Below are 14,325 nucleotides of genomic sequence, written 5' to 3' on the forward strand. Positions count from 1 at the left end.
ACCTCAACCAGGTGATCAAGGTTAACATCAATGGTGATAAGTGACATTGAAAGTACATACCCAGTGGCATGATGTGATGCAAATGGCACTTTGCCTCTGTGACCTTTCTCCCAATAACGCATGACCCCAGTCTAATTTGAGTAAAATAATCAGACAAACCCTAAATGAAGGTTTTTATATAAAATGTTTGTCTAGTTCTGCTCAACTGTCAAGTTCATCAAAAACAACAAAACTTCAGGGGTGCCTGCTTTGTTCAGTTGATTAAGCCTCCGACTCTTGTTTTAGGGTCAGGTCATGATCTCAGGGTCCTGGGATTGAGCCCTTCATGGCGCTCCACACTCAGCAGGGAGTCTGCTTCTCTGCCTCTCTCTCCCTCTATCCTCCTCCAGCTTGCAATCTCTCTCTCAAATAAATAAATTACTTAAAAAACAAACAGACAAGAAAAGTTAAGAGTACACTTATCATGATGGGCACTGAGTAAACTATAGAATTGTATTTAAAAAATTATTTTTTGATTTTATTTATTTATTTATTTGCCAGAGAGAGCGACAGAGGGAGAGATAGAGAGAGAGCACAGCAGGTAGGTGGAGCAGAAGCATAGGGAGAAGCAGGCTCCCCGCTGAGCAGAGAGCCCATTGCCAGGCTCATTCCAGGACCCTGGGATCATGAACTGGGCTGAAGGCAGACACTTAACCTATTGAGCCACCCCAGGCATCCTTAGAATTGTTGAATCATTATTTTAGCCACCTGAAACTAATCTAATGTTGTATGTTAATCAAAGTTGAAATAAATAAATAAAAGAACATTCAGAGAAACTGTCGCTGTCTGGAGGTGCTGAAGAAGCCATGACAACTGGATGAGATTCTGGAGAAGAAAAACGGCATTAGTTAAAATCAAAGTTATCTGAAAATTCACGTGAAGTGAATTAGTTGTGACAGTTGGTATGGAAGATGGTAACAGGGGAAACTGAGTGCAGAGCATATTGGAACACTGTATCATTTCTGCAGTTTCCCTGTAAATGTAAACCTGTTATAAAATATAAAATTTATTAAAAGTAACAGCTTATTTCCTTTAATATGTCATCAAAGTTTATCTGTCTTGTAGCATGGGTCAGCAGCATTCCTTCTTTTTCAATGCTGAATAATATTCCATTGTATGCATACCACAAGAATTGCACAGTATGTCCCACTTTGAGTCTAAAGACCAGAAACTGCTATAAACCAGTAAGACTTGATGTCTCAGTTCAGGTCCGTGGGCAGGAGGCTGCTGTGGAGTCAGGAAGAGTTCATGTGTCAGTGTGCAAGCTGTAAGACAGGAAGAGCCAATGGTTCAGTTTGAAGGCTCTCAGGCAGGAGATCGCCCTCTTACTGAGGGGAGCTTAGTCTTTTGTAATTTTCAGGCCTTTAATGGGTTGGATGAGGATCCCACTTTAGTGAGAGCAAACTACTTTATTCAGGCTATCAATTCAAAAACTAACATCATCTGGAAAAATCTCAGAGTCACAACCCAAAACAATAGTCAAACCAATATATGAGCACCCTGTGGTCTAGGCAAGTTAACACATAAAATTAATCACTACAAGTTCATTATTATCCACCTAGCATCTATACACATCTCCTTAAACCATACTTAATCTCCAAGGAAAGACAACATGGGGAGCCTGTGTGGCTCGGTCAGTTAAGCGTCTGACTTTGGCTCAGGTCATGATCTCAGGGTCCTGGGATTGAGACCTGCCTTGGGCTCTCTGCTCAGCAGGGCGCCTGCTTCTCCCTCTCCCTCTGCCTGCCTCTCTGCATAGTTGTGCTTTCTATCCCTCTGTCAAATAAATAAATAAAATCTTTAAAGAAAAACAAAGACAACAGAAGGTCATAATTGCACCTAACATCATACAACTATCCTGCATACAACTGAAAATGCACTAAAACTGCTACAAGAAGGGAAGGCAATTTTTTGGGGTGATTTTTACTTTTTCCTTGATATTCAGTTAGTTAAATACTATGATGGAAAATAAAAATACTAACATGCTATGACAGAAAGCTAATATATCTTCTGTTACATGATAAGGTAATAAGAAAGGGAACAAAACAAAGATATTTGTTTTACATGTATTTGCACACAAACATATTCATAATATAAGGAGTAAATACGATCATTACAGTCTTCATTTTTGTAACAGTCACATAGTTAATTTATAATTATTTTCTTCTGTTCCTCATTCTGTATTCAATGTGCTTCAACAAGCACTAATGCTGGTCATGGTTCTTTAACTGGTGGGGTGACACAGAGTTTCATTACTAAAGGGTCTGGGACATTAGTAGTTCTGCCTGGATCGGGTTGTTGTAGTTTTTCATTGACCTTAATCACACAGCATGGTGATATTAAGAGTAGTCCTATGGGATCTCCTGTATTCTAGATACACTCTTCCTTATCACCATTGTGGAGTAGTAGTCCAATTTCTCCTTGGTTGGCAGGATCAATCACCCCAGCCAGCACAAAAACTTATTTATTTGCCTATTGATTCAAAGGCATGAGCTGCCCAAAGTGGTCAGGCAGCAGTCGTAACTCTGTTTAGTAGAATCTTGTTGTGTGTTGTTCTGGAAGAATTTCTACCTTTGGAAGGAATACTTAGAAGCAAGAAGAGCATAAGTTAATGGGAACCCAGGAAGGAAATGTTTTGCTAGGGTTCATTAAGGACAATATGAGTGGTGCCTCTCCCATTTCCATCCTTTGATGGCAGGACCTGACTATGGGAGGGACAGCAACATGTAATGGATGCTGATTCAGAGCATATGCAGCCTTCCAGAGAACTGAAGACTTAGTCCAATCCTGGAAGGTATTGCTACCTAGCATGTACTATAACTAATTCTGCAAAAGTCATTCCAACATTTTGTCAGGCCAATTGCTTCATGATAGTGGGAAACAGGGTAAGACCAGTGAATTCCATGAGCATGGGCTCATTGTGGTACTTCATTTGCTGTGAAGTGAAATCATTTATTAGAGGCAATGCTGTGTGCAATACTTTAATGGTGGATAAAAAATTCTCCAAGTCCACGGATGATGGCAGCTCATGAGCCCATCAAGTGAAGATAGGAGTGTCTAGGAATAAGGCTGACTTTATGGACAAAATACGTCATCCTATACATTTGATTATTAAAATTTTCCTCTGCTGGTCACTCCTTGGTGAGCATTCATAAGGGGCAAATATATCTTTGTGCAGCCAAACCATTGGTTAAAACCCATGAATTAGTATATATTGTACATCTGGCCATTTCTTCATCCAAGAAAATGAACACCAGGTGCATTGCATAAAGTATTACCCATTGAAGGAATTTCCCTTCAACACTGACCTTCAAGGATTTTCCAGAATGGGGCTGTAGTGCTACATCTATTCACATTTGACCTGTATCCACACATCACTGCAGAATTTTCTGTATAGCAGGCCCAAAACTTTTCTTCTTCTGTCAATTGATCATAGTGAACCCCCCACAAGGCCTTGGGTGCAGGCTGGGGGAGAGAAGGCATGGTAGCAAAAGTGGGGACCATGAGCATTTGGGAACTTCTTCATTTAACTATTTGTTCAGTTCCTGCTTGGGTCAGATCTCCTGTACAGATATCCCTCCTTATGTGGGGAAAGTGATGTGTTTCATGACCTCCTTGCTGTCTGAAACTATAGATAGTACTAAACCCCTATATATACTATGTTTTTTCTATACATACATACCTGTGATCAAGGTTAGTTTATAAAATAGTCACAGTAAGAAATGAATGACAATTATAATAAAATAGAAAAATTACAACAATAAAGTGTAACAGAAGTTATCTGAATATGTTCTCTCTCTCTCTCTCAAAATACCTGTGTGTACTGTACTCATCCTTCTCCTGTCATGACGTGAGATGATAAAATGCTGTCGTGATGAGACGACATGATGTGAATGGCACAGACATTGTGTTGTAGCATTAGGCTACCATTGACCTTCTCATAATATTTCAGAAGGAGGAATCTGCTTCTGAACTTCAGGTAAACTAAACCATGGAAAGCAAAACTGTCTATAACAGATGACATTTGTACTCGATAATGGAGTGTGGCTTTGCACACCCAACTTTATGGCTCTATGGGTCAGAAAACACCAAGTTCATGATGAGCAGCTCTGGTTCACAGAAATTGGTGGCCCCTGGTTTAGTGTTTAGTCTCTACTAAGACCCAGTTGTAAGCCAAGAGCCATTTCTCAAAAGGAGAGTAATTATCTGTAGAGGATGTAGGACTTTGCTCCAAAATCTTGAGGGCCTGCACTGTAATTCATATATAGAGGACTGCCAAAGACTCCAGCAGCACCCGTTTCTTCCACTGGTACATGAAGCACCGTAGGACGTGTCGAATCATAACACCCATGTGAAATAGAAGCTTGTACCTCAGCCTGGACCTGTGGCAGAATCTTTTCTCTGAGCTCCACCAAACTAGCAGCTTTTGAATTACTTGATAAATAGGCCAGAGTAAAACACCCAAATGAAGACCACATTGCTTCCCCAATCCAGAGGGGCTGCTGGGTATCGTGGATCTTTTTGGTGCTGGAGGGGCTAGATGGACCAAGATATCCTTTGCCTTAAAAGGGATAGCTTTTGTTTTGTTTTATTTCATTTCAAGTTAGTTCACATATAGTATATTATTAAATTTGGGTTAGAATTTAGTGATTCATCAGTTGCATATAACACCCAGTGCTCATTACATCAAGTGTCCTCCTTAACGTCCATCACCCAGTTACCCCATCACCCTACCTACCTCCCTTTCAGCAACCCTCAGTCTGTTCTCTACAGTTAGATGTGTCTTATGGTTTGTCTGCCTCTCTGTTTTTATCCTACTGTATTTTTCCTTCAAAAGGGATATCTTGATGTGGTCTATACTTCGGGCCACTGGAAAATTCGCTGAGTTTCAGTCTGCTGAATTTTAATGATATTTATTTTCCATCCTCTGATGCAGAAATGTCTTACCGAAAAATCTAGAATAGTTACATCTATATCGCTAGGTCCAGCCAGCATAATGTGATCAGTATGATGGACCAGTACAGACATCCTGCAGAATACAAGACAGTTGAGGTCCGTATGGACGACATTATGACGTTGTGCTGTAGAGCTGACACATCCTGAGGTAGGGCTGGGAAGGCGTATTGCCGGCCTCGTAAGCGGAAATTAAACTGCCTCTGATGGTCCTTACTGACAGGGAGATAAGAAGCAGTTGTGAAATCACTTGCTGGATACCAGCATCACGAGATCTTTTAATTTGTTCAAGCAAGGAAACCCCATCTGGTACAGCAGGTGTAATTTAGTGGGGTCTCCACCTGGTTAAGCTTGTAAGTATCCACTGTCACTCTTCAAAATCCATCTAACTCCTGCACAGGCCAAATAAGTGAGGTAACTGTGTATGTTGTGGGAATCACCACCTCTGCATCTTTCAAGCCCTTGATGGTGGCTCTAATCTCTGCAATTCCTCCAGGAATGTTGTATTGTTTTCGGTTTACTTTTGCCATAAGTAGAAGCAGGTCTAGGGGCTTCCACTTGGCTTTTCACCATAATACCCCTCAGTCCACATGCCAGGGAACCAATGTGGGGATTCTGCCAGGTGTAATGTATGTGTATTCAGATTATGCATTTTGGAACTGGGGAAATAACCATAGGATGAGTTCTGTGACCTATTGGCCCTAATGCAAAGTAGGCCTGAGCTAAGACTCCAGTGACAACCTGTCGTCTGTAAACTGCTGCTCTGACTGGTGGATCACACTGTTGTTGTGGGTTTTCTGGAATCAATTTCAGGTCAATGCCAGTGTCCAGGAGTTCCTGAAAGGTCTGCTTATTTTCTTTTCTCCAATGCACAATTTGACTGATAAAAGGCCATAGGCCTCTTTTGGGGAAAGCTGATGGAAAGATTATTTTAAGTTTTTTTGTTTTTTGTTTTTTGTTTTTTTTTAAGCAAGGTCCCAGGGTCCTTCCTCAGGAGTTCCTTCCAAATCAAGGAATTTGGAGTCTATAAACTGGTTCGAGTCTGGAAATTGATTGCAAGGCCATGAATCTCTGCTTTTATGATTAAGTTAGACTTCTTTTATTGAACCTAGATTTTTTTTACAAACCCAGATAACTAAGACTTGAATAGACTTCATCTCTATTTGAATTCTAGGAAATTGTCATAAACTAGCCAACATTCTAATTCTGCTTGTTTTGATTATTCTGATTGCTGTTTTGAATCCTCTGTCCTTAATGGGAAGCATGCCCACGTTGCCTGGAAGGTTGTTGAGTGCTACCACTTGGCCACTATTATCTGGGATCAAATACCTCCCATCGCTTTGAGATTCGTAGTTTAGGGATACTAAAGTTCTGGTCTACAGAAAAGAGTGATCACAGAGGTTTTCAAGGATGCTGGGACTAGGCTGACAAATTTATTTCTCAGGGTCATATGAAAGGTATGTCTTCTGGATCCTCTGAGGGTGGTTAAGTAGATCTTAAACGACAAATCCATTCTAACATTCCAATATCCCCATGCCTTTAAATCTCTCCAGTTCCATTAAACCACAGAGGTTTCGCATTTCTAAGTTGATTACCGTGGGCCACCTTTTGGTTCATGCTTTAGCCACCAAGCGGACAAACTTTTAGCTTTTTCTCAGTTCCCCAGCTACAACATTAAATGAAGAATCTCTTCTTAGTGAACCTATATCAAGAAATTTGGCTTGATTAAATTTTATGTTTCTTCCATGATTATTCTGTCTTTATAAATTAGAAAACTCATGTAGTTTTTTTGGGCTGTAATGTGTTCCTCTAAGGTCACACATGGTGTGACCTTTCAAGGTCTGCTGGGACTCATGTCCAGTTATGGGTCTAGGAGAAAAGAGAGTAGTGGGGGTGGGTACTGAGGAGAATCAGCCCCTTTTTGTAGGGCAACTGCCTCAGGGCTGGGGGCATTATAGTTCTGTTAGATAATGCAGAGTTAATCCTTCAGACTAAGAGGAAGAAGCCACATCAACTGCCAAAGACAACTCACCTTTGTTCCCTCATCCTCCCAGAAATCTAAGGAAGAATCTGATTTTTGTCCGTGACTTCTTTCTCAAATCTTTGTCCCATGTCAAGTTCTTCTGTTTATACTCTTAAATATTTATTAAACTCTTCTATCTCTTTGTGTTAGTTTGCCTTCCCTAGATGTAGATTCTGAGATGAGGATTTTTATGAAAGTGATTTGTAAGGACAAAGGTTGAAGGATGCTGACTACAGTATAGGAAGAAGGTTATGGTCCCCACTGGGTCTTAGCATCAGCCTGGAGCCACAGGAACTCTGGGCTGTATATTGTAATACAGGACTGGTTCCATCTTGAGTCAAAGGGTCACCCTGTCCTTCATTGGTTCCTACTTGCTCCTGGAGTAGTGAACATACCCTTTAATTTTGTTCTGGGGCAAATGTACTGAGACGATGGGGCATAAAACTCTGAGCTGTTAATAGGTAATACTAATAGCAGCCAGGGAATTGGAGGGTTGAAGGGTAGTTGAGCTGGATACAGCAGTGCCTACCACATTCTGCATCCTCATTGGCACCACCAGATTTCAGGCTCCATTCTTTCACACCCAAGTCATTTCGGTAACATCCTGCTGCTACTCTTGTTCCCTTTATTACATTCCCCACAGTGATACCCATATAGTTACCATGTCAAACTCAAATCAAACCAGATCCCTCATTGGTTCAAAAGGTCTTCCAATGTTTGCCCCATGGTGTTTAGCCGTAAGCTTTAACATGATTATGAAGCTCTTCTTCCTCTTCTCTGTCCCTGTCTCTCCAGGTTCATATCTTATTATTTACCCTTTTTAAGCTCATTGTCTAGCACATTGCCTGGCACATGGTCAGAGTTCAATAAATAATTGTTGATTGAATAGATGAATTAACAGCCATAGCCACACTGAATTCATGAGGTTTCCTGCATACTGATTTTCACCCCCTGGCCTTTGTTATGTATTCTGTCTGGTAAGAATGCTCCTACTTCAACTGATGTGAACGTATTCACTCTGCTTACTCCATTTCAAGTTTCAGGTTCCATTTTGTATGTCCTTTCATCTTGGAAACTTTCCTGACCCCTGGTTCATTGGTCTGTATCCCTCAAACATGCTTTCATAGAACACTGTGCTGCCACTACCTTACCATTTATAACACGGTGCTGTCAGTTCCTCCTCCCCTCTGGGTGTCTCTCAGTGGATCTGAAGCTCTGTGAAGGCAAGACCCAGGTTCTTCTCTATTCACCTTTGAAGCCCCAGCAGCCATCAATGTGTCTGATATATTCTTTGGACTCAAGAAATTTCTATTGATTAATGAGTGAGGTTTGGATAGAATAAATGGAATATATTTTTCCTGAAGTGTTTTGTGTGTAGATAAAGCTACATATTTTTTAAGAATACCTTTTCATAGTGAAATGCTACCAAAAAGTAAACTAACAAAGAAAAAGAACATGAAGACCTCACATTAATATGTTGAAATCTTGCTGAGAGTAGGGAGAGTATCTAGATAAACAATTTGCTCCTTCATTGAGAATCTCAGTTTCAATTTCTGTTTCATTCCACAATTTAAGCAGGAGTAAAGACAAATTGTGGTTTTTCAAAGATATCTAGCTGGAATTCTCAGAGTCTGGATGGGGTAAATATAGGAAAAAAATTCCCTACAACCCAGTATTTTTTTCTCTACATTTTATTAACTTTATTCAATTAAATTTTTACTTTTATTTTTTTATTTTTCCTTTTCTTGCATTCATTTCTGTTCTTTTCAATTCAAAATCTATGACTCCTAACAGTCACATTTTTTCCTTTATTTCATAGGTGTTCTTTCTCAAGATCATCCAAAATATCATTTTGACCTTTGCTTGAGTTGAATCAATATGGAGGTCCAGGCATATTTATTTGTCACCTAAGTTTTCTTACTACGCAATTTCCCAATGGCATTTTTCATCTGGTCATTTCTCAAAGTATAGATTAAAGGATTTAACATGGGTGTTATGATAGTACAGAACAATGCAACTGCTTTGTCAATAGATAAAGTAACTGCGGCCTTCATATACACAAATATACAGGACACAAAGCATAGGGAGACCACTTGATATGGGAGACACAGGTGGAGAGGGCTTTGTGCTTTGCCTCCAAGCTGTGTTCCTTAGGGAATGCAGAATGACCACATAGGAGACCATAAAGAGGAGGAAGTTTAACAGACAGATGAAACCACTGTTGGCAACAATGAAGAGCCCTAGAGTATGGGTGTCAGTGAAGGCAAGATTGAGCAAAGGATTAAGATCACACATAAAGTGATCCATGACGTTAGGGCCACAGAAGGATAATGGGATGAGGAGAACATAGGCAGTAACCTCTTCAACATTGGCCATAAAAATTTCTTTCAAGACACATCTCCAAAGGCAAGGGAAAGAAAAGCAAAAATGAACTTCTGGGAAAGGCAAGGGAAACAAAAGAGAAAATGAACTTCTGGGACTTCATCAAGATAAAAAGCTTCTGCAAACCAAAGGAAACAGTCAACAAAACTAAGAGGCAACCCACAGAATGAGAGAAGATATTTGTAAATGACATTATAGATAAAGAGCTGGTATTCAAGATCTATAAGGAACTTCTCAAACTAAACACCCAAAAAATAAATAATCCAGTCAAGAAATGGGCAGAAGACATGAAGAGACATTTCTCCAGAGAAGACATACAAATGTCTAAGAGACAAATGAAAAAATGTTCCACTTCGCTTACTACCAGGGAAATACAAATCAAAACCACAATGAGATATCACCTTACGCCAGTTAGAATGGCTAAAATTAACAAGACAGGAAGCAAAAAGTATTGGCAAGGATGTGGAGAAAGGAGAACTCTCATACATTGTTGGTGGGAATTCAAGCTGGTGCAGCCACTCTGGGAAACAATATGGAGGTTCCTCAAGACGTTAAAAATAGAGTTACCCTATGACCCAGCAATTGCACTACTAGGTATTTACCTCAAAGATACAGATGTAGTGAAAAGAAGGGGCACATGCACTCCAATGTTTATAGCAGCAATACCCACAATAGCCAAACTGTGGAAGGAACCAAGATGCCCTTCAACAGATGAATGGATAAAGATGTGGTCCATATATACAATGGAATATTACTCAGCCATCAGAAACAATGAATACCCACCATTTGAATCAACATGAATGGGGCTAGAGGGGATTATGCTAAGTGAAATAAGTCAAGCAGAGAAAGACAATTATCATATGGTTTCACTCATATGTGGAACATAAGGAATAGTACGGAGGACCACAGGGGAAGGGAGGGAAAACTGAAGGGGAAGAAATGAGAGAGAAAACCAACCATGAGAGACTCTGGACTGGGTACCAAACCGAGGGTTGCAGAACTGAGGTGTGTGGAGGGTTGGGGGTAGCTGAGTGATGGGTATTAAGGAGGGCATGTGTGGTGATGAGCACTGGGTGTTATATGCAACTAATGAATTGTTGAACACTACATCAAAAACTAATGATGTACTATATGCTGGCTAATAAACATAATAATATAAAATAATAAAAATGAAGTATATAATTTAATGTTTTTTAGTATATAGGCTGGGAAAAAATCAGTAATATCTAATTTTACATCATTGTCACTCTAAAAAGAAACTTCATAACCACTCAGGTCACTTAGGTCACTTCTTATTTCTATCCATCACCATCACCAGTAGTCCTAGTCAAATACTAACTTTTTTTTTTTTTTTTTTTTTTGAGTGAGAAAGCTTTCGTTTGGGAGCAGTGGGGAGGGGCAGGAGGAGAAAGAGAGACTCTTAAGAAGACTCCAAGCTGACTGCAGAGCCCAATGAGTCTTGATCCCATGACCTTGAGATCATGACCTGAGCTGAAATCAAGAGTCAGAGGCTGAAAAGACTGAGCTAACCAGCCAAACCTACTTTCTTTCACTATAGATTAGTTTTCTCAGACAGTTCATATAAAAGGAATTATGTAGTATGTTTTCTTTTTTAACCTGTTTCTTTCATTTAGCATAACGTTCTTAGCATAAGTTTCATCCATGTTATGGCAAGTATCAGTATTTCTTTCCTTTTTGTTGATGAATAAAATTCCATTTTATGAATATATAAGTTACTCATTCATCAGTTGATTGACATGTAGATTGTTTCACCATTTCAGCTATTATGAATAATGCTGCTAATAACAGTGGCATACAAGTTTGTGTGAATATATATTTAATTTCCCTTGGGTAGATGCCTAAGATTAGAATTGCTAAGTCATTGTTATTATATGATTAATCTTTTGAGGAGCTGCCACATTGTTTTCCAAAGTGGTTGTATGCTATTACGTTACCACCAGCAATTTACGAGAACTCCATTTCTCCACCACCTCACTAAAACTTGTTATTGCCTGTCTTTTTTGATTCTTGACATCCTAGTGTGTGGAAAACAGTATCTCATTATGGCTGAGGTTTGCATTTCCTATTACCTAAACGTGTTAAACATCTTTTCATGTTCTTTTGGCCATTTGTCTATTTTTGTGGAAATATCTTTATTCAGATATTTTGTCAAATTTTAGTTGGATTATTGCCTTTTTATTATTAAGTTGTAGGACTCCTTTATGGAGACTGAGAACAAGTTTTTTAGCAGATACATGATTTGCAAGTATTTTCTCCCAGTCTGTGGGTTGGCTTTTCACTTTGGGATGATGTAATTTTCAGTACAAAAGTTTTTCATTTTGGTGAAGTCTAAGACAGCTATTCAAAGTCACTATGATGTACTCACTTCCAATAATATATTTGTATATCTTCCACTCATGGGATTGAAATTCTTAATGACAGTCACTGTTGTGCTTTTTTTCTATGGAAATGATCACTAGAACTGAAAGGGATTTTTTTTTGGAGAGGGCTTAGATATATCAGTAAGGTGCGTTTTGGCAATACAATTCTTTTTCTGAGATAAATTTTACATATAATCAAATTCAACCTTTTAAGTGTATGGTTTGATGAGTTTTGATAAATATATATACTCACGCAGCCATTAACAAATTCAAGATCTAGAATACTTTCATTAACCCAGAAAGTTCTGTCATGCCCCTTTTCAGTTAATTCCCTCAGATGCAACTATTCTCCTGATTTGTATCACTCTGTTTTACTGTTGTCTATTCTTTAAATTCATGTAAATTGAATCACAGCATTTACTCATAGTGCATGGTCTCTTTGTTCTGGGATTTATCATATTGATATGTATATTGCTAGCCCATTACTTTTCTTAGCTGAGGATTATTCTGTCTCTCCTGCCAACTTGTGCCTTTGAAGTGCAATGTATTTGCCTTTAATGTAATGGTTAAATTTTGGAGAATAAGTTCATCTTATTGTAGTTTACTATTTTTGTCCACTTTGTTACATATATATATATATATAAAATTTTTTGTCTATTATTCAATTTTCTCTTCTTCTTAACATCTTTTTAAATAATAGATTCTATTTCTTGAGCAATTTAAGGTTCAGAGGAAAGTTGAGCAGAAGCTATGGAGATTTCCTTCATCTCTTCTGATTAACAGATAGGCAGAGGGATGGAATGGACATTTCCAAAGACATACAAATGGCCAATAGGTACATCAAAAGGTGCTCAACATCACTCATCATGCAGGAAGTGAAAATCAAAATCATAATGAGATATCAATTCACCTCTGTTAGAATGACTATTATTGAGAAGACAAGAGATAAAAAATGTTGGTGAGGATGTGGAGAAAAGGGATCCCATGTATACCGTTGATGGGTATGTCTATTGGCACAGTCATTATGGAGAAGAGTATAGAGGTTCCTCAAAAAGTTTAAAATATTATTACCATCCATCAATCTTACTGTTGGGTATGAATCCAAAGGATCTGAAATCATGATTGTGTAGTGCTGTCTGAATTCCCAGCTTCATATTTATTGTAGCCAAGGAGTGGATACAACCTCATCCCTAACTGATGAATTAATAGAGAAAATGTGAGGTCTATATTGTTCAGATTTTAAAAAGAGGAAGATTCTGCCATTTGTAAGAACATGAATGGAGCTGGAGGACTTGATGTTAAGTGAAGGACATAGGAAGAGAAATATTTCATGATCTCACTTATATGTGGAAATGATATAGTTCAATTTGCAGAAGCAGAATGGTGGTTACCAGGGCTCAGGAACTGGAGGAAATAGATGTTGGCCCAAGAGTGCATGGTTTCAGTTACGTAGAATGATTAAGTTCTAGAGATCTAATATATAGCAGGGTCACTATACTTAACAATATCATAACCTATACTTAAAATTGGAAAAAGAACAGATCTAAATTAAAACTTCTTACAAACACACACACACACAAACACACACAATGATAACTATATAGAAAATATAGATGTGTTAGTTAGATTGTGGTGATCTTTTCACAGTATATTTATATCAAAAAATCAAGTTGTACAACTGAAATATATGTATATAATTTTTGTACATCAACATGCCAACTTTGGGACACTGGTGCAGTCACTAAGCTTCACAATGTCCCCAAAAGCAAAAAGTAGTGAGAACACTGAAAACATGATATTTTAATGTATTTATTTTAAAATAATACTTAACTGGAGGAAACTATTGATATTGAAAAGGTTTTCCAGGTAAATAATGGAAAACAGCATTAAAAATGAAATGGAATCTTGTCACAGTTACTAAGGATGTGGTACACTTGAATACACTGATAGCAATGATTTTATTTATTTATTTATTTGTTTGTTTGTTTTTTTATATAAATTCCTGTTAGTTAACATACATTGTCATAGAAATTCCCGCTGTACAATTGAGTCATTCAACACATACCACACCCAGTGATCATCACAACACGTGTACTCCTATATCCCCATCATGTATTTAACCCGTTGTCCTACCCACCTGCCCTCTGGTAACCATCAGGTTGTTCTATAGTTAAGAATCTGTTTCTTGATTTGCGCCCCTTCTCTGTTTTTCCCTACACTCATTTGTTTTGTTTTTGTTTTTTAATTTACTTTCTTTTTCCCCCCCTTGGCTGTGAAGTTGTTTTTGTGGTTTTTTTTAATGTTATGTTAGTCACCATACAGTACATCATTAGTTTTTGATGTAATGTTCCATGATTCATTGTTTGTGTATAACACCCAGTGTTCCATGCAATACGTGCCTCCTTAATACCCATCACTAGGCTAGCCCATCCCCTCTCTCCCCTCCTCTCTAAAAACCTCAGTTTGTTTCCCAGTGTCCATAGTCTCTCATGGTTGATCTCCCCTTCTGCTTCCCCCACTTCGTTTTTACATTCACATGAGTGAAAT

This window comes from Ursus americanus, chromosome 24 (genome assembly GCF_024610735.1).
Source record: "Ursus americanus isolate L20-20 chromosome 24, mUrsAme1.1.p, whole genome shotgun sequence".
In the NCBI taxonomy this organism is placed as follows: domain Eukaryota; kingdom Metazoa; phylum Chordata; class Mammalia; order Carnivora; family Ursidae; genus Ursus; species Ursus americanus.